The sequence below is a fragment of the Cervus elaphus genome, chromosome 10 (genome assembly GCF_910594005.1).
Source record: "Cervus elaphus chromosome 10, mCerEla1.1, whole genome shotgun sequence".
Taxonomy (NCBI): Eukaryota; Metazoa; Chordata; class Mammalia; order Artiodactyla; family Cervidae; genus Cervus; species Cervus elaphus.
Window position 1 is genome coordinate 25,623,020 of NC_057824.1, and position 24,421 is coordinate 25,647,440.

Consider the following 24,421-nt stretch of genomic DNA (forward strand, 5'->3'; position numbering starts at 1 on the left):
TCTTCCCAAGGAACCCAGGTTATACCCCTGGTTTATACCTGGTTCACTCATCACCATGAGTAGTTTGGTTCCTCTGGGGACCCCTGAGGGGCTTGGGTTTAGGGTTTGGGTGGACAGAGCCTGTCTAACCCAAGGCTTATGGCTGCGGAACTTTGAAATTACATTTGCAGTAAGATTGGAAATGTTGGCCGCTCAGTCATGTCTGACTCTTTGCAACCCCATGGACTGTGGCCCACCAGGCTCCTCTGTCCATGGAATTCTCCAGGCAAGAATACTGGAGTGGGTTGCCATTTTCAGCTGGATGACTGAAATCCTGAGCTCATGACCCATACTAATTACTGGTGCAAACAAGGCTACTCATCTTTATTTAATAACTTAGCTCTGATCTCACTTTTTGCCTTTTACAGAAGCTGTTCCCAGCCTCCACCCCACCTCTCAAGGGTTAACTCTCAAGACCTTGAGTTGCTTGGCTCCTAACCATTGTGTTTTATTGACATGTGTGAATTTCTCAGTCTAATGTTGTTAACTGGGAAACACAGTTCTTGAGTCTCAGGCAGCCGCGTGGGACTCCTGTGTAAACTGGCCCGGGGTTGGACCGCTGTCTCCTGCTGTCAGACTGGGCCCCTGTCCTTGACTCATGTCATTCTTGTCATCCTCAAAAAGCAGATTCTTCAGCCTCTTCTGTTCTGTCCCCATGGTGCCTCGTCAGTTCTACTGATCATAACGTGTCCATCTAAATTCCGAGTTAATTGACCATATTTCTGCTAAATTAACACACACTGTATTTCCAAGGATACATAATAACCACATGATTATACTTGTACATACCCTCTAAATATAGGTGCTTATTTCTTAATTTAATAAATATCCTTCTTCATGATAACAGAGCTCCCTCTGATTAGTCCTGCCTTCCCTACCAATTACCCATGACTTAATTTTTTAAAAAAGATTTTTATTTTTTTATAATTTTTTTAAAAGGCTCATCTCTTTTCCTTTTTCTCCTGGTTCATCATGAACTTGGGCTGCTAAAACAAAGTGAGGTTCAGTGACGGCTCAGTTTTCATCGAGTGGCATCAGAGCCTCAGAGGGACTATATAGTTTGTTCTGGGAGCGTTCCCAATCTCCTTGAAAAGTGAAAGTGTTAATCACTCAGTCCTGTCTGACTCTTTGTGACCCCATGGACTGTAGCCCACCAGGCTCCTCTGTCCATGGATTTCTCCAGGCAAGAATACTGGAGTGGGTTGCCATTTTCTTCTCCAGCAGATCTTCCTGACCCAGGGATCAAACTCACATCTCCTGCATTGCAGGTGGATTCTTTACTGTCTGAGCCCCCAGGGAAGCCCAGTCTCCTTGAAGTGGGTTTATATAACCTTCCAATGGAAATAGATGCTGTTTTTACTGTGTGTGTTGTGGAGGTGGGTTCCCTGGTCAGCCGGTTTGCAGGCTCTAGAGCAGACTGTGCCTAGATCCGTTGTCATGGTCTTTTCTGGGAAACCAAGCCAAACCGTTAGCTGCCATGACCTGTTCTTTTGACCTCTTCCTGAGGGATGGGTATCGTCTTGGAACTGCCCCTGGGGTTCCTGAGCCTCCCTACCTGTTGGGTCGACAGAACTACTGCTGCTCTTGTTTCTGAGGGAAAAGGTTCAAGTGGTGTTCCCCTGAGCCCGGAACCTGCAGGCCTCATCCACACCGAGGGGGGTGGCCGTGGTTTGAGATGTAACTGATGCAGTCAGCCAGACATTTGAGATCAGACTTCACCACAAGGTTTGATAAAGTCAGAAGAGCCTGTGTTCACTTAGATTTTTATTTCTTTCCTAGGAAAGTAGCTGTCTTTTTTCTTCCTTCTTTTTTTTTTTTCCCTTTTGCTGTCCAGAGTGTCATTGCCTCTGCCGGCATGAGGGCATGTGCCCCCGGTGTGAATCCCCGCCTCCCCCTGTTACAGTGAGGCTCCCAGAGCCCCTGTACAGGCAGACCGATACTTATTTATTTGGCCTGTGCCGGGTCTTCATTGCTTGGCAGACTGCTCTCTAGTTGCAGCGAGTGGGCTTCTCGTTGCAGCGGCTCCTCTTGTGTGGAGCACGGCTCTCGGGCATGCAGGCTTCAGCAGTTGCTGTTCCCGGGCTCCGGAGCACAGGCTCAGGAGTTGTGGCATACGGGCTTAGTTATCCTATAGCATGTGGGATCCTCCCGGAACAGGGGTCGAACCCGTGTCTCCTTACCACTGAGCCACCAGGGAAGCCCGCAGATGTTTTAGTGTCTTCCCTCCCCCCACCCCCATTGAAGTCGATTTGACTTAAAATGAACGCTGTGTTAGTTTCAGGTATATAGCAAAGTGATTCAGTTGTCTGTATTCTTCTTTCAGATTCTTTTCCATTATAGGTTATCACAAGATATCGAATATGGTTCCCTGTCCTATACAGTAGGTCCGTGTTGTTTGTCTCTTTCTTATGTGCTGTTAGCTTTGTTTTAGAAAGACCTGGTAGACGCTGCAGCAGGATGTGACTCTGGCCTTGCCTGGCCCCTCACTCTTGGCCCGTGGACCAGAGGCCAGCCCCTCCCCTGTGCTCATGACCTCAAGCTTGCATTTGCTTCTCTTCTTTTTGTCTTTCAGAAGATCTGCTTTCAATTTTTTTTTCTAAATGACACAAATAAAGTAAGAATCTATTTTTGAAAGAAATTAAGTATTCTACAACTGAGGAGAGTATAAGATACAAGTGCCTCTCTCCCAGAGATCCTGACTCTGAAGAGCTTGGCTTGTGTCCTTCATGAGTATGTGTCTCCTTCTCCTCTGTGCCCACCCTCCCTAATCATCCCCACCCTTGAAGCTCCAGCTCATTCTAAAGCCTGCAGTGACTGCTTCAGTTCTAATTTTTTGTTTTTATTTTTAACTTCTGAGTTCCTATAATCCTCTTCCCCTCTGGACCACCCATCTTGTCTACCTTTCTTATGTTGTCTTTTATTTTGTTGTTCAGTTGCTAAGTCGTGTCTGACTCTCTGCGACCCCGTGGACTGCAGCATGCCAGCCTTCCCTGTCCTTTGCTGTCTCCCAGAGTTTGCTCGGATTCATGTCCATTGAGTCAGTGATGCCATCCAACCATCTCATCCTCTGTCACCCCCTTCACCTCTTGCCCTCAGTTTCTGCCAGCATCAGAGTCTTTTCCAGTGAATCAGGTCTTTGTATCAGGTGGCCAAAGTATTGGAGCTTCAGTGTCAGTCCTTCCAATGAATTTTCAGGACTGATTTCCTTTAGGATTGACTGGTTTGGTTTGGTCTCCTTGCTGTCCAAGGGACTCCCAAGAATCTTCTCCAACACCATAATTCAAAGACATCAATTCTTCTTTGCTCAGCCTTCTTTATGGTTCAACTCTCATATTCATACATGACTGCTGAAAAAACCATAGCTTTGACTAACTGGACCTTTGTTGGCAAAGTGAAGGCTTTGCTTTTTAATACTCTGTCTAGGTTTGTCATAGCGTTCCTTCCAGGGAGCAAGTTTCTTTTAATTTCATGGCTGCAGTCACTGTCCATAATGATTTTGGAACCCAAGAAAATAAAATCTGTCACTGCTTCCACTTTTCCTCCATCTATTTGCCTTGAATTGATGGGCCCTTTTGTTTACTTATTAATTAATTTGTTCTATTAAATTTTATCCATTTGGTTTTTTTCTGCCACTGGACAGAAGTTTGTCATCCAGTGGAAGACACACAGAGACACAGTAACCATGTAATTGCAGGATTGGGTTAGGAGGGTCTGGCAGATACAAATTTGTTGAATGACCAAATTAACAAATAAGAGAATTATGTAGAATCAGGTGTAATGATGGCACAGTGGTGGGTTAATTAACTGCTGAGATTGTTCTGGAAGTTTTAAGAGAGGAAACGTTTGACTTGGGTTTTGAAGGATGAGGAGGAGTTGGTTGGAAAGATGGGTCTGTCATGAGAAGGGCCTGGTAGTATGAATCAACATGGCACATCCATGGATATGTTCATCCCCTGGTTGCACTGGTGTATCATTTGGCTTCTCCATCAGATAATGAAGTCCCTAAAAGTGAGAGTGGCACTTCCACTCCTGCCTTCAATGGGAAACATTTACTGAGCACTTTTTATATACCAAATACATCCCTAAGTGGTTTACAGGTAGTACCAAGCCCATAAAGTGGATATTCCTGATTCCATTTTAGAGATATGGAAACGAAGGCACAAGTGAGATAGATAATGTCCCCACGTCATCAGGACTGGTAAGAATGGAGCTGATCAGTCTCACTTTTTCATTCTTCATGTCCTGTCCTTACATGGGGTGATGCCCACAAGAGAGTTCTTTGAGGTTTGAATTAAATGAGATAATCCCTCTAAATGATCCAAAGTTGGGGTCAAATATCAGCTTGTCAAAAGCCTGAATAAAATAGCACCCACACCCCCTGCATTATTAATATTTTTCTTCATGGCACTTATCACTGCTTGGCATAGAGTTATTTGCTCTCTCAACCTTTGTCCATTGTAAACTTGACTGTGTCCCAGTACCTGGCAGAGAGTATTAAGTATTTATGGCATGAATGAATGAATGGATATTAGTTCTCACTTCCCACCATAGCATCCTGACTATGGCTGCTCAGAAAGTACTTCGTAAATTCGAAGTGAAACACTTTAAGCCTGCCCCCTGCTCCGGCAAGGGATCATGGATTTTTATGTCTCATGATGATCAACATTTGCTGTCTTCATTTTTTATTTGCTATTGTCATGTTCATGGAACTAAATATCATGTCTCCCACCCCTTGATTCTCGTGGTGTCTCTTTTAAGCATTTCCAATTTGAATATGGAATTATCTATCAATTACAGAGAGAATTTTTGCTTTCCTTGGTGACCTGGAACCAAACCAGGGCTTAACTGGAGAAACTGTTGATGAGAGAGTGAGGGCTGGCTGGGGGAAGCTTGTCTCCCTCTGCCCTGGGGCCCTGGCTGGAATATCACTTCTTCCCTAGACAGTGGTCAGATCTTGCCCATCCTCCGGGATCCAGGATAATACCTCCTCTGTTTATTCACTGTAGACACGTTAGCATCCTCTGTGTGTTAGGGGATGACCCATGCACCAGCAATACAGAGAATTGGCCTTGGAGTGTTGACTGGGTCCTACCCATCAGCAGTATGCTGGAGGAGATGCCCATGTGAGCCAAGCTGGGTTGATGGCATCCAGGCCCTTGCCAGAGCCCATGCACCACAAGCGTGTGTTCTGGGATGTCTCAAGGTCCGGATGCAAGGGCTCAACCCCAGTTCAGTGGAAGGAGAATCTCTGCAGTGGGGCCAGGACACCCTTCTTGTTGACACGAGTGATTCTAACACAGGTGGTGTTGAGAACCGTGACACTTTGAATTTAATGAAGTTCTCTTTTCATAGGATTCAGTTTGCTTTCTCTATGCAAGTGCATTTGGTTTTCTATTTGCTGGAGTGATTTCCTGTTGAGAAAATTTTATAAGTAAGAAAGATGAGTTGATTAAAAAATGACAACCGTGAACAATAGTGCAAGTAAACAATATGTGAGTGTGGCACACACCACAACGTGCCTCATGATGGACTGAAGTGTGGGGAGTCCCCCACTCCATTTTATCACAGGGTCAGAGTTTCAGGCCTCCTGATTTTGGCTCCCGGAGCATCACTGGAACTAACTGGGCAGTGTGCCAACAATTCCTGCAGGGCTAGCACAGAAAGTGAACAAAACTCACTGTTACTCTTTTCAGGGGTTGTACCAGTTGTCTATTTCTGCATAACAAATTGTCCCAAAGTGTAGAGGCAGGAATAACAGTTTGAGATAACAACGTTTATGATCTTCTCATATCTGGGAGTCTGGAATCCATGTGGTTTCATTGGTTCTCTCTCTGGGTCCAGGCTACAAACATCTCAGGTCTGACTGGGGAAGGATCTCTTTCCACGCTCACCCTTGTGACAGGACTTAGTTCCTCAGGGGCTTTTGGACTGAGGGCCTAGTGGAGGCATTTTCTTGCCACCCAGGTTCATCATAGCCATCCACTTCATCCAAGCGAGTGAGCCAAGAAAGAGAGAGACCAGCTCAATGGAAGTCCCAGTCTTTTTTATATCCTGACCTAGGAGGTGGCCTTCCGTCACTTTTACCTCCGTCTGCTGGTGAGGAGGAGTCAGTGGGGACTGCCTGGATGTATGTTAAGAGCCAGCCTAGCATGGACTATGCTGAAGACACTTGCTAATTCACATCTGTCACCTGGAGGGTGGGAGAGCGTCCCCACAGTTCCTAACATCTGTGCTTCCTTTCAGCAGTCACTGGTTCTTTTATGGACACAGTGAATCTTGTAACTGGTTTTGTTTCACAATTTGGTCATGAGACATTTGAGTCAAAATTACTGCTTTTTATTGAATATAGAGAAATGATTGCATACAAATTTATTTCTTATTTTAAATCTGAAGACTTAAAAACACTGTTTTATTTATTTTTCTGTGTTGGGTCTTAGTTGTGGCACACAGGATCTTTGACCTTTGTCGTAGCTTGCAGGATCTTTAGTTGGGGCATGCGGGATCTTGTTCCTTAACCAGGGGTCAAGCCTGAGCCCCCTGCATTGGGAGCACAGTCTTAGTCACTGGACCACAAGGGAAGTCACAGGAAGTCATAGAAATTTATGATCTAGAAATTCTATGGCAGGACTTCTTGTGTACTGACTCTCTCTGTATATATGTATGTGTTGGTTGTTCTGTCTTGTCCAACTCTTTGCGACCCCATGGACTGTGACCTCTGTCCGTGGAATTCTCCAGGCAAGAATACTGGAGTGAGTATCCATTTTCTTGGTGGGCTACAGTCCATGGGGTCACAAAGAGTCAGACATGACTGAGCGACTGACTCTCTGGTCTAGTCTTCAGTAGTAATTTTATTTCTTTTATCTCTTTCCTCCAATCTTTTTGCATTGTCATACTGATAATAATAATATGTTATTATTACATTATACTGTATATATTCTTCATTATTATATTATGCTGTATATATATTCCTACATTCCTGGACTTTTGATGTCTTGAGGTTTGGAAACTTGTTGAGTTTTGCTGTTTCAGGGTGAACTCTTGGTTTCTGAGGTACAGAGGGGCCTGGATTTCCTACCAGGAGCGTGTGGGCCAGGCTGACAGTGAAAGCCCTGAGTCGGCTGGTTGGGAGTTTAGATAACAACCCCTCAGAACCTGAGGAACAGTGGCCACGGCCGTTTTCTCCTGGCCTACCCGTGCCTCTCTGCTTCAATAATGATATGGCTTGGGACAAGGCCCTTCATCTCTTTGAGGCTCAGTTTTCCGTTTTATGAAATGGAGTTGATATATTAGGGTGGGCTGCGTTAATGCTGCAGTAACAAAGAACGCCAAAATGCCGGTACCAGAAAACAACGGTTTCTCTCTCGTCCATGTGGCGTGCCCTTCACGAACTGGCCGGGCCTCTACTGCATCTTGTCATCCTAACACCCACACCCAGGCTGTGATGGGGGACTAGACAACTGACCAAGTACACACTCTTCTCTTCCACCCGGATGTGAGACACCTTACTTCTCTATTATTTCATTGGCTAAGCAGGTCCCTGGTCACACATCACTTTGGATGGGTGGGGAAGTACAGCCCTCCCAGGCACCTGGAAACAGCAGAGTTATTGTGGCTGGCCCTGGTGGCTTCCAGCGGTGACCGCATACTTGCCTCCCAGGGTGGTGATGAGCCTCAGTCGGATGGTCTCTGCAGAGCTTTTGATGCCTGCTCCTCGGTAGCACTTCCTGAACCGTGATGCTGGTGGTTACGGCAGCTCTCATGGCCATGCTGGTTAGAGAAGTAAAGGTTGTCTAGGGGCCCACAGCGTATAGACCTCTGCTTATTGATCTGTTCCTTCAGTCCCTGTGTGTTGGGTTCTGAGTTTCCTGGATTCCGCGTACTATTCTTTGAACTGGAGATCAAAGACAAGATCAACGTGGTCTGTGGCTTTAAGCAGCTCACAGTCTTTCCTTGGCAGCAGGGATTGAAGGATTTCCTTTGGGTTTTCACTGGGAGGGCTTGGCCTTTCTAGGAAAACATATGGAATGAAATAAATGCTGGCACTGGAGAAGGTCATGGTTTCTGTATCAGATAGGATGCGTTCAGCGGCAGAAAGAGAGGACTCGAGTCAGAGCGGCGTCAGCAGAGCAAGGCATTTGTTTCAGTGGGTCACTGAAAAGTCGAGAGCCGGGTGAGCAGTGGTCCCGTCTTCCCGGTCGTTGTCAGGAGAAAGAGTGAAACTGTCCAGTGTTGCCAGCAAAATCTCCAGGCTTCACTCTCATTGAACCAGTTTGGTTTGTTGACCAATCTTGAACTAATCACTGTGGCCGTAAGGACAGGATGTGCTGACTGACCTGTGTTATTTGGTGCTCACCCTGGGATCCAGGCATGGGATGTACTCCACACAAGTCTCAGCCCCTGGGTGGGCTGATCTCCCAGGAGGGGAGTGGACACCAGGCCTTAAACAGGCACAGTCCACCTCTTCATCCTGCCCTTTCCTTTCCTTGGACAGGAAATGAAAGTCCAGAGCAAGGGAATGACTTTACCTGCTTCTACTCAGCATGCTAGAAACAGCAGGGGCCAGGCTGTGGACCGAGGACTGTGCTCTCAGTTCCAGAAAACATCATCTTGGGAAATCATCAGTTTCAAAGGGGGTTGGGGAAGCATCACACTTTGGGAGCTGTGATTATAAAACAGATGCTAAAGTGTACTGTCCCCAGAATCTTTAGCAAAACTTCATTATTTATTGCTCATTGATAATAGGTTGAAGATCAGGCAGATTCCTCCGTGGCAGGACTGCTTCTCATGTCTGATCTCTGTAGGGAATGGTTTGGGGCTCTAAGTGAGTGAGGATTTTGGTGATTGGCTTCCTAAGTCATTAGTGGCAGCAAGTGGAGGCTGCCCAGCCGTGATGTGGCCATTGTTTAGCTGGTTGTGGGTGCCGCTGGGGTGTGTGTGTGTGTGTGTGTGTGTGTGTGTGGCGGGGCTGTTAACTTTGACACATGAGCATTTCTGGAAAGTACTGTTTTGGCGTTGCCGTGGTGTGTGTGTGTGTGTGTGTGTGTGACTGTTTTTGCGTTACTGTGAATGTTCATTGCTGGACATCATATGGCAAGTTGCCTGGGGACAAATTGCGGAATGGGCCTTTTTAGTGTTTGAAAACAGGAGCTCGGCTTTAAAAGACTTCTTTCCCCCACCATTGTCATCATCTTTTACACTCACACAATGGAACGCCTAAGGCGGACCAACTGCCCGTGCTGTTCTGACTTGATCGACCCATCTGTCCTCCCTCTCATCTGGCGCTTCCAAGAGCCAAGCACACTGCAGGTTGGGTTGGGTGAGCAAATGTGGGAAGCGGTTTGCACCTGTAGTCAGCGTGTTCCTCATGGAAGAACATGTCTTCCAGTCACTTCCTACCTCTGACTTCTGACATGACTCTCCCTACCAGTAGATAAATAAAACCCTGACCCATCTCCCATGCCTTTAGGAGATGCTTGCCAAGGGTCCCCTCTGTGCCCAGCATCAGGATACTATATCCCAGACACTCAGTTTTCTTTCTTTTATTTAATCCATAATAAGCACAGCAGGGAAGTATTCCTTGCCTGCTTTATTTTTTTTTTAATTAAAAAAACCTTTTTTATTTGGCTGCACCAGGTCTTAGCTGTAGCACTTGAGATCTTTGCTTTGGCCTGTGGGATCTAGTTCCCTGACCAGGGATTGAACCTGGGCCCCCTGCATTGGGAGCACGGAGTCTTAGCCACTGGACCACCAGGGAAGTCCTGGGCCTGCTTTGTAATTGAGGAGAGTGGGGCTTGGAGAAGTTGGGGGCCTTGGTTGGGATGGCAGAGTAAGAGTGTAAGCCTAGATCTGTGAGACCCCAAGGCTGTGTTCTTTGATTACGTGTTACAGCGCATTGTAGGCTCTGGAGCCCACGCCTGAGTCCACTCCTGGCTTGGCCACTTACAGCCCTGTGCCCTTGAGCACGTGAAGTCAACTCTCTGAGCGTCTGTTTCCTCGTCTATAAAATGAGGTTGGTAATAGTGTCAACCCCTTAGAGTAATGAGGGATTTAAAATGTGTAACACAGGCCTGGCAAGAGATCAATGAATGTAACAAATCTCCACAAGCTTGGTGTCTTAAAACAGCACATGTTCATTGTCTCACAGTTGTGAAAGCCAGAAGCTTGATATCAAGGCTGTGGACTTCCCTGGTGATCCGGTGGTTAAGACTTCACCTTCCAATGCTGGGGGTGCAGGTTCGATCCCTGGTCGGGGAGCAAAGATCCCATGCCTGGCAGCCAAAACCCAAAACAGAAGCAACAAATTGAATTGTAACAAATTCAAGAAAGACTTTAAAAAAAATGGTCCACATTAAAACAAGAGTCTTTAAAATCTTAAATAAATAATAAAATCAGACCATTGACACTGGCAGGGGCAGGTTTTGTCTGGAGACTCCAGGGGAGGAGCCTTGCTGCCTCTTATAGCGGCCCGAGCATTCCTTGGCTTGTGGCCACATCATTTTAGTCTCTGCCTCTGTCTTCACCTGGCCTTCTGCTTCTTTCAGTGGCTCTCTTGTAAGGACATTGGTCATTGAGTTTAGGGCCCACTTGGATAATCCAGGGTAGTCTCATTTTGAGATCTTTGACTTAGTTACATCTGTAAAATTGTTTTTCCAGATAAAGTCACAATTAGATATTCTGGGGCTCTAGATATGGACATACCATTTGAAGTGGCGGCAGGGGGTGGTGGGGGTTGCCATCATTTAAAGTGGTTTTGGAAAAAGCACCGGTATTACATGAGAGGGCTTCCCAGGTGGCACTAGTAATAAAGAGCCTACCTGCCGATGCAGGAGACATAAGAGATGCAGGTTTGATCCCTGGTCAGAAAGATACCCTGGAAAGGGCACGACAACCCCCACCAGTATTCTTGCCTGGAGAATCCCATGGACAGAGGAGCCCAGCAGACTACAGTCCACGGGGTCACGAAGAGCTGGACACAACCGAGCAACTGAGCATGCACGCAGTATTACCTGAGTACCTTCCACATGCAAACATTCAGGCGTTAAAATCTCTTTAACCATTGCCCTCAATTCCAGCCCCCTCCTGCCCCAGGACCACTATCCTGATGAGTTTGGTGCTATCCTTACAGACCTTGCTGTTAGGACAGAAAGATAGATGTCGTCACAGATCTTGACCCTGGTGCTGGGCCCTGTGAGAGGTCCTGGGCATCTGAGGTGTGTGAAAGCACTGCCTGGTGCCCGGTCAGCTCTCAGGCATCCAGAGAAGCAGGGAGGTAAACCAGTGACCTCCAGGTATATGGGAGGGGCTGTAACAGGACACACATGCAAAGTGCATGGGAACAGCACGGGGCAGCCTTCAGCTGTCTTTGCAAAAGAGGAACATCTCATTCCAAAGGCTTTACTGAGTGGGGCCACCTGAGCCTTGTCGGGTTCAGAAGATGCCAACCATGAAAGGCACATGTCCGGGGAATGGGTGAGGAGGGAGCCTGGGGTGGATGTGGTTGGTGGCAAGAAGTGAATCCAGAATTCCTGGAGGCCGTGCCTGGGGATTGTCCTCTCAGGGAACGGGAGTTTTTCTCCAGGGTGGTAGGTTTCAAACTGTGTCCTCCAAGGGCCCTAGGCCTCTGAAGAGAGGACCCTGGGGTCGGGGTAGGTGGCAGAACAGCCGATCTCCAGGGTCTCACCCAGCCGGGGCCCCAGAAGCCCCTCTCCCTGGTGAGTGGCATGCGCAGGGGTTGCACCCAGCGACCTGTGGTCCCCTCCCACCTCGGTCTCTATCAGCTGCCTCCAAACCTCCTGAACAAACATGCAAATGAAGGAAAAGCCTCGCACTTTGGATGACCGCTGTGTTGACAGGTGGCAATAACAGGTCTGGAGGGACAGTGAAGACCACAGGAGCCGCCTCTGGGTGACTTTTCAAAGTCACCTTTTTAGGGTTTTCTCATGTGAAGGACACAGAGGGTATCCTGTGCATGGCAGCCAGATGGACTGTGTTCTTTCTCCAGGACCGATGGGAGACACAGCTGCCCGGACCCACGCCTCACTAGCCCCTGGGCTGTTATGGGTGTGACAAGTGAGAGCTGCTCAGACCTTCCAGAAGTGTTAGCTCTGTCTCCACACCCAGCCCAGTGGACTTGGCCTGGCGAGGATTCCTGTTGGGCCTCCACGTGGCAGGCCGCTCTGGGTGACCACAGCCACGGCCGCACTTGAAGCCCTGGCGTCTTGGACTTTCTTCCCGGCACTTGACATCAGTTGTCTCACTTCCTCAGGACAGCCCTGTAAGGCAGGTGGAATTGATGTATTTATTCTACAGAGAAGGAAACAGAGGCACAGAGAGGGTGCGTCACTTGCCAGGCTGGCACCGCAGGGGAGAGGGCCCTGGGGGCTGGGCGCTGGCATCCATGCCCTTCGCTCTGGCTGCCCTGCATGCACCCCCCGCCCTCAGCTGCCAGAGTGCTGCTCCGCAGAGCAGCCAGGTCACTGCTATTAACGCCGGGCCTCTTGGCAAGATGTCAATCAAGAGAAGTGGTTTGCTTAAAAAATTGAAATCATGAAAGTGTGGGGAAGGGAAAACCCACAGATGCGTGTTCAGCCTGGGCTGTATGATTTGCAGACGTGTGGCAAATACAGTGCCAGCTCATTGTTAAGAGGAGAGGAGCTGAAGGGTAAGAAATGACACAGGAAGCCTTCTGTTCCCGCAGAGGAGACAGGTCAAGTGAAAGAGAGGAGCTTCTAGGTTCCTGTTACCATGTGCAGAAACCAAGGTGACCGTTCTGTCTTTGGCGCCTTAGCCCTGACTAGGAGGGACATGGGCTACGTCCGTGCTCTTTGCTCCTTGTGACACAACTGGAAGGGACTAGAAATGCCGGCCGTGGGAGAACACGGACGGCTTGCCCAAGTGCCTGTTCCTCCCTTTGGGGGCAGTGCTACTCTGCTCAGGGTAGCTGGTGGGCGGCCCCCGAGGCCGATCAGGAGAGATGGTGAATTCTCAGTAGTAGAAAATGAGTTCCAATTTAAAAAAACAAATGGACTTCCTTGGTGGTCTGCCTTCCCTTGCAGGGGATGTGGGTTCGACCCCTGGTCGGGGAACTAAGATCCCACATGACACAGAGCAACTAAGCTCGTGTACCACAGCAACTGAGCCTGCTCTAGAGCCCATGGTCCGAAACGAGGAGCCCTGCGTGGACCGCAACCCAGACCCAGCACAGCCAAACCAACCAACCCAAGCTGAAGGCAGGATCACTGAAGTTCAGCGCTGGCCCAAGTTCCCCTTCCCGTTGTCTCTTTCCTGCAGGGAGGTGACCGGGAAGGTGAGAAATGGCGGCTGGGGGCGACCACAGTAACCACACAGGCAGCGTGTTGGGTGATTTATAACAGAACGGTACAGAGGCTGGGATGGACGAGTGCTGGCCCCGTTTTACAGAAGAGGAAGCTGGGCACAGATTTCATGGATAGTAAGCGGTGAGGCTCAGAGGTGCCTGACTTTAAGATACCAGACCCTGCGTCTTTCCCTGAGGACCTGGGCATTCTCTGGGAATTGCTGGAGAAATTCCCGAGAAACTTACCCCGCCAGCCCACTCCACAGTCCTGAAGCAGCCTCCAGAGTGTGGCTCCATTATTTAGAAAGAGTAGACATTAAAATCCCCATAAAGAATCCCGGGAGGAAACATTCCAGAGTCCTTCTGCTTTTATCTGCCAGTCAGCAGTGCCCACTCGTCTGCCGATGTCATCACCACACCCATGACGGCAGAAATGCAGTCCAGACGCGTCGGTAGCCGCAGAGAGCGAAGGTGAATACCTCTCTGATTGCCTGAGTGTCTTCATTTCTGTCACAGGAGCAGAGTCCTGCCCTCAAAGATTAGCCTGGATTCTTGTTTTGCACTCATGATTCTCTGGGGGGAGGCAGCAGATGTAGACAGGAGAGCACAGCTTGGGGTTGAGCTAAACTGGACTTTGAGTTCTCGCTATGGCCGCGGGCACCTCACAGAGCCTCCCTGAGCCTCTCGAGGAAGACGGCCAGACTCAGAATCCTCACGGTAGAACATTGCTGTGAGGTTGAGGTGAATGAATGTGTATAAGGGCCTGGACCCTTCAATGTCATTTGTTTAAAAAAATTTTTTTTGATTGGAGTATAATTGCTTTACAGTGTTGCACTGGGTTTTGCCGTACAGCAGCAGGAACCAGCTGTAGGTACACATGTATCCCCTCCCTCTGAAGCCTCGCTTCCACTCCCACCCTGCTCAGATGGTAGAGAATCTGCCTGCAATGCGAGAGACCTGGGTTCCATCCCTGGGTCGGGAAGATTCCTTGGAGAAGGGCATGGCAACCCACTCCAGTGTTCTGTACTGGAGAATCCCATGGACAGAGGAGCCTGGCGGGCTGAGGTCCATGGGGTCACAAAGAGTCGGACACGGCTGAGTGACTGACACTTTCACTTTCACACGTATATCCCCTCCCTCCTGAGCCTCCCTCCCAGTCCCCATCCCACGCGTCTGGGTCACCACGGAGCAGTGAGCTGAGCTCCCTGTGTTATATGTAGCAGCTTCCCACTAGCTAGTTATTTTACACATGGCAGTGTATGCATGCTGGTACTGCTCTCTCCATCTGTCCCACCCTCTCCTCCCCCCTCCGCCCCCACCTCCTGATGCCTCTATTCCTGCCCTGCAAATCCCCCCGGTCCCATTTTTCTGGGTTCCACATATATGTGTTAATACACGATATCTTAAACATCACTTCTTATCCCTCCCCCTCCATTAAGATCTGGGGCTTCTCTTTACTCTCAAGTCACTGAAAGTCATTTCGTGAAGCTGTGGAGCTCAAACGTTTGTGTGAAGAAGTGTTCCCTGAAATTGCTGATAATTGCTCTACATCTGTTCAGCCATCAGCGACAGCAGAAGTGGACAGACTTTCCCCACAGATGCCCAGAGAGTCAACGTTGTAGGTGTCGCGGGTCCTACTGTCTCTGTCACAGGGACTGGACTTCGGGGATAGAGTAAGAGCAGCCGCAGGTGATACACGCACGTCACAGCTGTGGCTGTGTGTTCCACAGAAAATTTATTTACAGACACAGGCTGGATTTGGCTTGTGGGCCATGGTGTACCAACCCCTGATCTCGAATCTGGCGAGGTGTAGTGGGTTTAGGGACCGGAAATGTAAAAATGAACAAACCAGGGGGTGGGGGTGGGGGGCTTCTCTTGTCCTTACAGCCTGGTGTCTCCAGCGCAGTCAACCCAGATAGACCCAGATCGGCTCCCGTCTGCAGCCGTGAGCTCCTCAGACCTGCCGCTTAAACCTCCTTGATACTTCTTAGTGCTGTTAATGCGGCTTGTGGTCTGGCTGATTTCTAACTGACAGCTCCAGTTGTTTGCTGCATATTCACAGAAACCCTACACCCACTCACCAGTTAACACTGGAAGCCTGGGGAGGGCACGTTTGGATTCTACACTTTGCACAGTGACGCTTCTCCTTGGCATCTTCTGGTAGCTCTGTGCCTCTCTGTCTCTGGCTGTTCAGTGAGAGTTGAGGGTGAGATGATGCAGTTTGCTCAGCATGTCCTAAATGTCTGTCTTCTTGAGTAAATCATGCTGGTGCCACCTTTTCTTTGAAAGGAGGTCTGCCTTGGAAACTCAACTTTGGAAAATGGGTTGAAGTATTGATAGAAGCTAGGGTTTATTTTTGGTTTTTATTGTTTGCTGCTGCAGTTTGCTTTTGCTGTGTAGCATGCAGGATTTTAGTTCCCCGACCAGGGATCGAACCCCTGCCCCTTGCAGTGGAAGCACAGAGACTTAACCACTGGACCTCCAGGAAGTCCCTAGAAGCTAAGCTGCTCTTGCTGAAGAGGGGCATGAGGGGAGGTGTTCCTTCCACTCAGCCTTTGCAGCAGCTTCTAGAAACTCGGGACCTGTCAGGAGCAGACAAGACGCCCTGACGTGGTGTGAGGCTGAAGAAGTATGCACGGGGGACCCAGCTACTCCTCATCTGTAGCGGAGTGAGTTTGGAGAAGTCGAATGCCCTCAGCTCCTTCCTAGGAAGCCTGAGTCTCTCGCTCGAGATTGTCTGAAAATTTATAACTGAAGAATAGCTTTCTATTAGCAGTTAAGCCTAGAGAAGCTGTAGACAGTTGTGGATTTCTTCTTAGAGGTCCGCCTTAAAAAAAGGGATATTTCAAAAGAACAGCATGTATACTATTTATGGTGAAACAGATCACCAGCCCAGGTGGGATGCATGAGACAAGTGCTCGGGCCTGGTGCACTGGGAAGACCCAGAGGAATCGGGTGGAGAGGGAGGTGGGAGGGGGGATCGGGATGGGGAATACATGTAAATCTATGGCTGATTCATATCAATGTATGACCAAAAATAAATAAATAAATAAATATTAAAAAAAAAAAAAAAGTCTGTCGATGAAAAGGCGGTGGGCAGACAGGTTGGCAAATGATCTGGCGTGCAGAATCAAGATGACGTGTGTGTGTGTGTGTGTGTGTATGTACACACGCTTGCTCAGCAGCCTCCTGGCTGTTCCTCTTGCCTGTTGCCCAGTCTTTCCTCTGCAGCCAGAGTGACTTATTCAGATGGGGTCTCTTCCAGTCTCTCTCTCGCTTAAATCCGCTTGGAGGTTTCCCTCCACCCGAGCAAAGGCCAGAGCCTTGCTGTCCTCCTTCGAGCCCCAGCTCTCACCACAGTCCCTCCAAATCCCTCTCCCTATCGCCTTCCCAGACACCTTAGTGAGCCTGGTTTTTCTCTGTGGACTTTTCACACCATAATTGTGTTATTAGTTGTTTAAAGACTGTCTCCCTGGGTGGACTGTGTGCTCCTTCATCTCCTCTGCCAACTCCCTGGCACCCAGAGTGCCAGGGCCATAAGAGGAAACTAATGTGGATTTGCGGACTAAACGTCTGAGTAACGAGGGTGTGTACATCTTTGTTGGAGCAGCGGGCGCTTCACTCGTGGGTGGAGACTGCCAGGCCCCAAACGTCTTGTCTGTTCTGTCCAATGCCCTTAGTAAGCCCTTTGTACAGATGTTGTCCATGCAACTTAACCACTTGGGGGAAAAAACTAGATGTCCGTTCTCAGTAAATTAGATAATTCTCTCCCAACCCGACCCTCTCATTTCTACTCTCATCCACCATCCCATCCCCCATCTATTTGTTCATCTCTGTGTCTGTTCATCCATGGGAAACATGCTCCGAGTGATCAGTATGTACCTGATATCATCTGGGGCCCTGAGAATATGGTCCTTAAGACCCTCAGAGTCTTTGGGGAAAAACAGACACATTCGAAAAAGGTTTACAGAAGTGTGCCAGGCTGCGTTTGTGCAAGCTTCCAGGACTACTCAGAGGACAGAAGTAAAGACTCTTTAAAGTTCTTGTTTGCCAGTTCGTTCTTCCCAGCAGAGAGTCTTTGGCCTCTGCTGATGGCTGTAATTGTATATTTGTACAAACAAAAGAACAAATTAACAGATAAGCACAGAACCCTGAAAGTGGTCCAGACCAGACAGCTGCCTCCGTCTTGGGGACGTGAGGAGAGCATAGGGCTGTCCTCTGGCCCAGCCGACCAAGTTGGAGACAGCCGTGCATCCGACGTGTTGTCCCTTCTTAAAAAGTGAGCTGAGAAAGCAGGGTATTGGTGGAATGGGAAATAGTTGTCATTTCTGGCAGTGCAAAGTGAGAGCTAATCGCTTTGGGGACGGCTATTTGAGAAGAGGGGTGTGTGAGAAAGTGCCTGGAAGACAAAAATTATGGGTATCATTTCATGATTGGGACCAAGATTCGCTGTCCTGTATTGTCTGCCTTTTTGCCTCGTCTTCCGAGCAGTAAATCCAAGAGCCCTGTAATTAGAAGACAAAGACTGTGATTCTCTTCCTTTGGTTCCTCTTATCTCCAAACTAGCTCATCCTTCTCATGCATGACGACTGCAGATTTGCTCCAGAGCAGTTGGAGGCTTGATTGACACTCCATGGAAATGGCGCTTCCTTCATCATTCCCTCGCTTCCTCAGCCCCAGATGCTCAGTCAGTGCCCACAGTATGCCAGGGCCAGTGTGGACGGGAAGACATGGAGGCTGCCGTCCCCGAGCCTGCAGGGAGCAGCCAGTTGCAGCCTGAGCCCCGGGGACAGTCCAAGATGGCAGTGGGGGGTGTGCTTACTTTTGGTGGTCAGGAAGGTGTCTCACACGAAGTCCTCTTTTAGCTGAATCTTGAAAGATGGGGGACGAGCCAGCTGCACACAGGCTGGGGAAAGAAAGGAGGGGGACGTGACTTGCAGTAATACTTGCTTCACATGTTTATTGGAGGATTAAGTATGTGAATACATTGGTGCATAGTAGGTGTTCGACTTTGGCCACTGGACACTAAGAGCCAATTCATGGGAAAAGACCCTGATGCTGGGAAAGAGTGAAGGCAGGAGAAGGGGGTGATGGAGGATGAAATCATTATATAGCATCACTGACTCAGTGGACATCAGTCAGTTCAGTTCAGTTCAGTCGCTCAGTCATGTCTGACTCTTTGCGACCCCATGAATCGCAGCATGCCAGACCTCCCTGTCCATCACCAACTCCCGGAGTTTACTCAGACTCATGCCCATTGAGTTGGTAATGCCATCTAGCCATCTCATCCTCTGTCATCCCCTTCTCCTCCTGCCCCCAATCCCTCCCAGCATCAGGGTCTTTTCCAATGAATCAACTCTTCGCATGAGGTGGCCAAAGTATTGGAGTTTCAGCTTCAGCATCAATGGACATAAGTTTGAGCAAACTCCAGGAGATAGTGTGGGACAGGGAAACCTGGCGTGCTTTAGTCCGTGGGATCGCAAAGAGTCGAACATGACTGAGTGACTGACCATCAACAAAAGGTGTTCACTGCACATTGGCTTCCCCTCCAGCTTCCATCTCTGTTGCTTTCTAGCAGGGCTTTCAGAGAGCCACGTGACCTTTCAGACAATCAGTGGAGGCTGCCTTGTGTACCCAGAGATGAAAAAGGGTTCTGATCGTCTGTGGGTCTCGCCTGTCCCTACATGCTAATGTGGGCAGCACCTGGGGTGTTTGCTCCAGAAAGACCTCGAAATCTTGGCTGCTCTGTGTCTCCAGCCATTGGCTCTGCCTTGCTCTACAGACTAGCATATTGGCCCTGACCCCTCACCCAAACTGCAGGCCCGGGTGGTGAGCTGCCTTCTCTGTGGGGCCCGGGAGAAGGGAAGTGAGGATGACCATGCTTACTCAGGCTCCGTGTTGGTGGGAACCAAAGAGAAGGCTCCATCATGGAGAGAAGTCCTCCAAGAGTCTGGGGGCTTCAGGAGGCATGAGGGATGTTTGTGGCCAGTATCAATAGAAAGCTGATTTTTCTTACAAAATCTCTGCCCCACACTTCTTTCATGGCCAGAATTGGAAGTCAAATCAGCTTTTGGGATGAGTGCTGTAACCCTCAGATTCTCCCTTCTCCAGTCTCTGTAGACAGTATGAAAAGACAGCTGGTTAAGTTGGTGAATAAGATTTGCCATCAGTTGTCATCCTGCACTTGCTGTCGACCCAGGCCTTATTTTCAAGATAGATCCACCGAGGTCAGAAAGTTCATGGATTCTTTTACCAGCCAGCCTCCCTGAAACGGAGGCTGACTCGTGTCTCCTGACTTGCTGATGCCAATAATGCCACCAGTTAGAAGAAAAGTTCCTGAGTGGGAAGGATTTAACAGCTCTCAGATTCTTACACCCACTGTCCAAGAGGGTCCCTACAAACAAGGATTTGTTGTTTTGTTCAGTTGCTAAGTCGTGTCCGACTCTTTGAGACCCCATGGACAATAGCACGCCAAGCATACCCAAAGGGAAAGTTATCTATCAGGAAAATACCTTCTTTTTAAAAAAAAATATTTTAATTGGAGGATAATTGCCTTACAATGTTGTGGTGGTTTTTGCCATACGTTTACCTTCTTTTTACAATTGACCATTCTGAAGAAGCTCTTTGTTCACATTACTGTACAATGAATCGCATCTGTCCTTAAAGACCTCAACTTGTCTTTTGCTTTGGTCCTTCTGGTCACCCTTCCCCTCAGCCTGGTGGGACAGGCAGTCAAAACTTTTCTTCTTGTAAATGAGGTTCCCTTTGTCCAAGCTTTGTTCACGTCTGAACTGAGACAAGGCTGCACTCAAAAGGCAGTGTGATGATGCCAATGATGCCTTCACGGTCTGGGAGTCCTGCCTCCGATCTGTTTGCCTGATTCACGTCAAGCCAAGGAAGCTTCTCCTAGCCTTGTTGTTGTTCAGTCTCTCAGTTGTGTCTGACTCTTTGTGACCCCATGGACTGCAGCACACCAGGCTTCCCTGTCCTTCACTGTCTCCCAGAGTTTGCTCAAACTCATATCCATTGAGTCAGTGATGCCGTCCAACCATCTCATCCTCTGTCATCCCCTTCTCCTCCTGCCTTCTGTCTTTCCTAGCCTCGGGGTCTTTTCCAATGAGTCGGCTCATTGCATCAGGTGGCCGAAGTATTGCAACTTTAACTTCAGCATCAGTCCTTCCAATGAAAATTCAGGACTGATTTCCTTGGGGATTGACTGGTTTGATCTTCTTGGAGTCCAAGGAAGTCTCAAGAGTCTTCTCAAGCACCACAGTTTGAAAGCATCAGTTCTTTGGTGCTCAGTCTTCTTTACAGTTCAACTTTCACATCCATACATGACTATTGGAAAAACCAAAAATCAAAAGGCTTTGATTCAACAGACCTCTGTCAGCAAAGTGATGGCTTAGGTGTGGAGGTAAACTTAGAGAACCGAGTTCCAGAGAAGGCACTGGGTTCCATGTAGAAGCAGCAGGGGGAGAGTGGTGTTTGGAAGAGGGGCTTCAGAGGTGCCCTCAGCCCTCTTATATCCCCATGCAAGGAAGACTTGAAGACACAGGCCATCCCGTCCAGCGGGGGAGGGTTGGGAAGAATGTTTTATTTGCTTTACACAGTAACGCGGTACAGATGTGTCTGTTAGTGGTTACAGGATTAATGCATCTTCTTGTAGAAAGTGCAGAGAAGTCCAGACACATGCTGCAGATTCATCTGACTGCCCTCTCTCTGATACCCCACTGTCTTTCAGATCTCTTCCATCCTCACCTTACTGATCCACAGTCATTGCTAGTTTTACCCAAGACTCATACTGAGTATTTGCAGTTCATGTTAATAGCAGCTTTAAAAAAAAATTTTTTTTTTTTGGTTGTGTCGCACAGCTTTTGGGATCCTAGTTCCCTGACCAGGAATTAAATCTGAGTCCTGGTATCTCAGCTAGTAAAGAATCTGCCTGCAATGCAGGAGACCCCTGTTCGATTCCTGGGTTGGGAAGATCTGCCTGGAGAAGGGATAGGCTGCCCACTCCAGTGTTCTTGCCTAAGTGCCCTTAGCAGTGAAAGTGCGAAGTCCCAACCACCTGGACCACCAGGGAATTCCATAGTAACATTTTATTTTATTTTATTTTTCCATTTATTTTTATTCATTGGAGGCTAATTACTTTACAATATTGTAGTGGTTTTTGCCATACATTGACATGAATCAGCCATGGATTTACATGTGTAGCATTTTATTAAGCAGAGAACAGGAGCATTTTTTCTGTGCCATTAAAAATTTATCAAGAGCACTCTTTGATGGGATAATACATTTTAGTTTACATTTTTAATGGGTATTAGATTATTTCAAAACTCAAATAGTAGATATAGAAGTGTGTTGAATGAATAGCCTCACTCCCACCCTGCTGTCCAGGCCCTAACCCCAGGGCTGGTACCCCTTTGATTGGTGCCTTGAACTACACTTCTGTACCTTCCTACTGCAAAAAGAAATAGATACAACTTGATATTCTTCCTTCCCCATTTTTGCACCCAAGGTAGTATATTACACCCACCCTCCGTAGCCTGCTCTTACTTTCCTGTTACGGTTTATCTTTTAGATGTTTTCATAACTGCACATGGAATGCTATCTCATTCTTCAAAAGCACCTTTAAATTCTTTTAAAGAAGTTCACTTGATCATTTTTTTTAATCTTACAGAAAGATAGCGAATGAAAAATAGGCGTCATTTTTCTCCCCAATCCCACTCCTAATCTGTTATCAGTGTTGCTGTTTTCTTACATACTTTCCCAGAATTATTTTTGGGTTGTACCCTCATGAGTATGTGTGTGTGTATTTATGTGTATAACTCATTTTTTTTAAGCCAGGCATCTCCTATGGACATGTCATAATTTCTTGAATCATTCCTCTATAGTTGTACCGTTAGATTCTTTTTTCTTTTACTTGTCTAAGCCTGGAACGAGGAATCATCTTCGATGTAAATTTTTGTTGACATCTTTGTTTCCTCTGGACAAATCCTAGGCATGTGATTTCTGGCTCAAAGGATGGAGATGTTTTAGGGATCTTGGTACATACAACCTCATGGCTTCCCCCAGGGGATTGTACCTGCTCCCACCCTAGACGCCCTGAGGAAAATGACAATCCCTCTCACAACAGGGCCACCCCAACTCCCAGCCCAGGGAGTTCCTGGTCTTTTGTTCATCGCAGCACTATTTACAATAGCCAAGACATGGAAGCAACCTAGATGTCCATCAACAGATGAATGGATAAAGAAATTGTCATACATATATGCAAATGGAATATTACTCGGCCATAAAAAGGAATGAACGTGACTCAGTTGAACTGAGGTGGATGAGCCTAGAGCTTGTTATACAGAGTGAAATAAGTCAGAAAGAGAAAAACAAATACCACATATTAACACGTATATATGGACTCTAGAAAAATGGTACTGATTAACCTGTTTGCAGGTCAGTAACAGAGACGCAGGCATAGAAAATGGACTTGTGGGCACAGCAGGGGAAGGAGAGGATGGGACAAATTCAGAGAGTCTCACTCACATATATTCACTATAGTGTGTTAAATAGATAGCTGGGAGAAGCTGCGGTGTAACATGGGGAGCTCAGCGTGGTGCTGTGACGACCTGGAGGGGTGGGATTGGCGGAGTAGGGGAAGGGAGGCTCAGGAGGGAGGGGATGTACGTATATATATCTCTCCACGGACAGAGGAGCCTGGCAGGCTGCAGTCCATAGGTTTGCAAAGAGTCAGACACTGCTGAGCGACTGTCACATGGCTGACTGGTGGTGTATGGTGGAAACCAGCAACATTGTGAAGCAGTGATCCTCCAATTAAAAAAGAAAAAAAAACGAAGAAAGAAATTGACGTTTTCTCAAGTGGTTAGGCAGGTTTCTCTTTGCTGGACTTCAAAGACTCTCTCAACATCAGCTCCTCAGCAAAGACTGCTGCCCAGAGCCCGGTTGAATTGCTGATTAGCTCCAGGAACCTGGAAAGGGCTCAGCTTGGCCATCCTCCTTCTGGGCTGCCGAATAGAGGGTGAGACACCCCGAGGGTTGTTGGCAGATGAGAGTCTGGTGTCAAGGATAGCACACTGCTGTTCCTTCTCAGTACTTGTCATGTTATTCAGTGAGTGAGTGAGTGGGTGAGTGAAAGTCGCTCAATCGTGTCCGACTCTTTGCAACCCCAAGGACTATATACAGTCCATGGAGTTCTCCAGGCCAGAATACTGGAGTGGGTAGCTGTTCCCTTCTCCAGGGGATCTTCCCAACCCAGGGAACAAACCCAGGTCTCCCGCATTGCAGGTGGATTCTTTACCAGCTGAGCCACCAGGGAAGCCCCATGTTGTCGTATTACTATTAGAGCATACAAGTCAATCAGGGAGACCTTCCCCCCTGCCTGGCACTGTTCCACACACACAAGACGTGTCAGCTCCTCTTGTGCTCACAGTAACCCTGTGCCTATGGCCGTTATACGCATTTCACCAGCAAGGACAGTACAACAGAGAAGTCAAGTGACTTGCCCGTGGCTGGGCTGTTAGGGGCTCAGGACTAGATCAGGAGCCATGTGGTCCCAGAGCCCAGGCTGCCTAACTGTCCCTCTTCCTGCCTCCCGAAGGAGCCTGCTCTTTCTTTAGGGACTGCCTCCTGGTGTCTTCTCCTCTGTTCAGGCAGAGCTTTGTCAAGTCTCTCCTCCTCCCATCACCTTGGAGCTGCCTTTTCCTCTTGTTTGCTAAGGGTTGGTAGTAGAAAAGCCTTGAAAGTGGAACAGATCTGAACTTGTCTCCCCTTCCTACGTGTGCGGCCTTGGACAAGTTCGGCCTCTGCGAGCCTCTGTTCCCTCATCTGGGGGACATTACCCACCCCCAGAATCATTATCACAATTTTTAAAAATCATTTAAAAAGTTACTCATTTGGCTGCAGTGATTCTTAGTTGCGGCATGTGGGATCTAGTTCCCCAGCTAGGGATTGAACTCGGGCACCCTGCTTTGGGAGCACAGAATCTTAGTCACTGGACCACCAGGGAAGTCCCCGTTCACCACAATTAATGATGATCGAAGGTAACATAAATGCCCT

General features: G+C 48.1%; 1 protein-coding gene and 1 non-coding gene across 4 annotated transcripts in view; one reads left to right on the top strand and one right to left on the bottom strand.

Annotated features, from left to right (window-relative positions):
* The window catches only part of SNX29 (sorting nexin 29), a 580,903-nt gene that overhangs the window by 370,443 nt on the left and 186,039 nt on the right, over positions 1-24,421 (top strand). The gene's annotated exons all lie outside the window — the stretch shown is intronic.
* Positions 9,721-9,793, bottom strand: TRNAG-CCC. Its single transcript has one exon. It is a non-coding gene; the product is annotated as a tRNA-Gly (tRNA).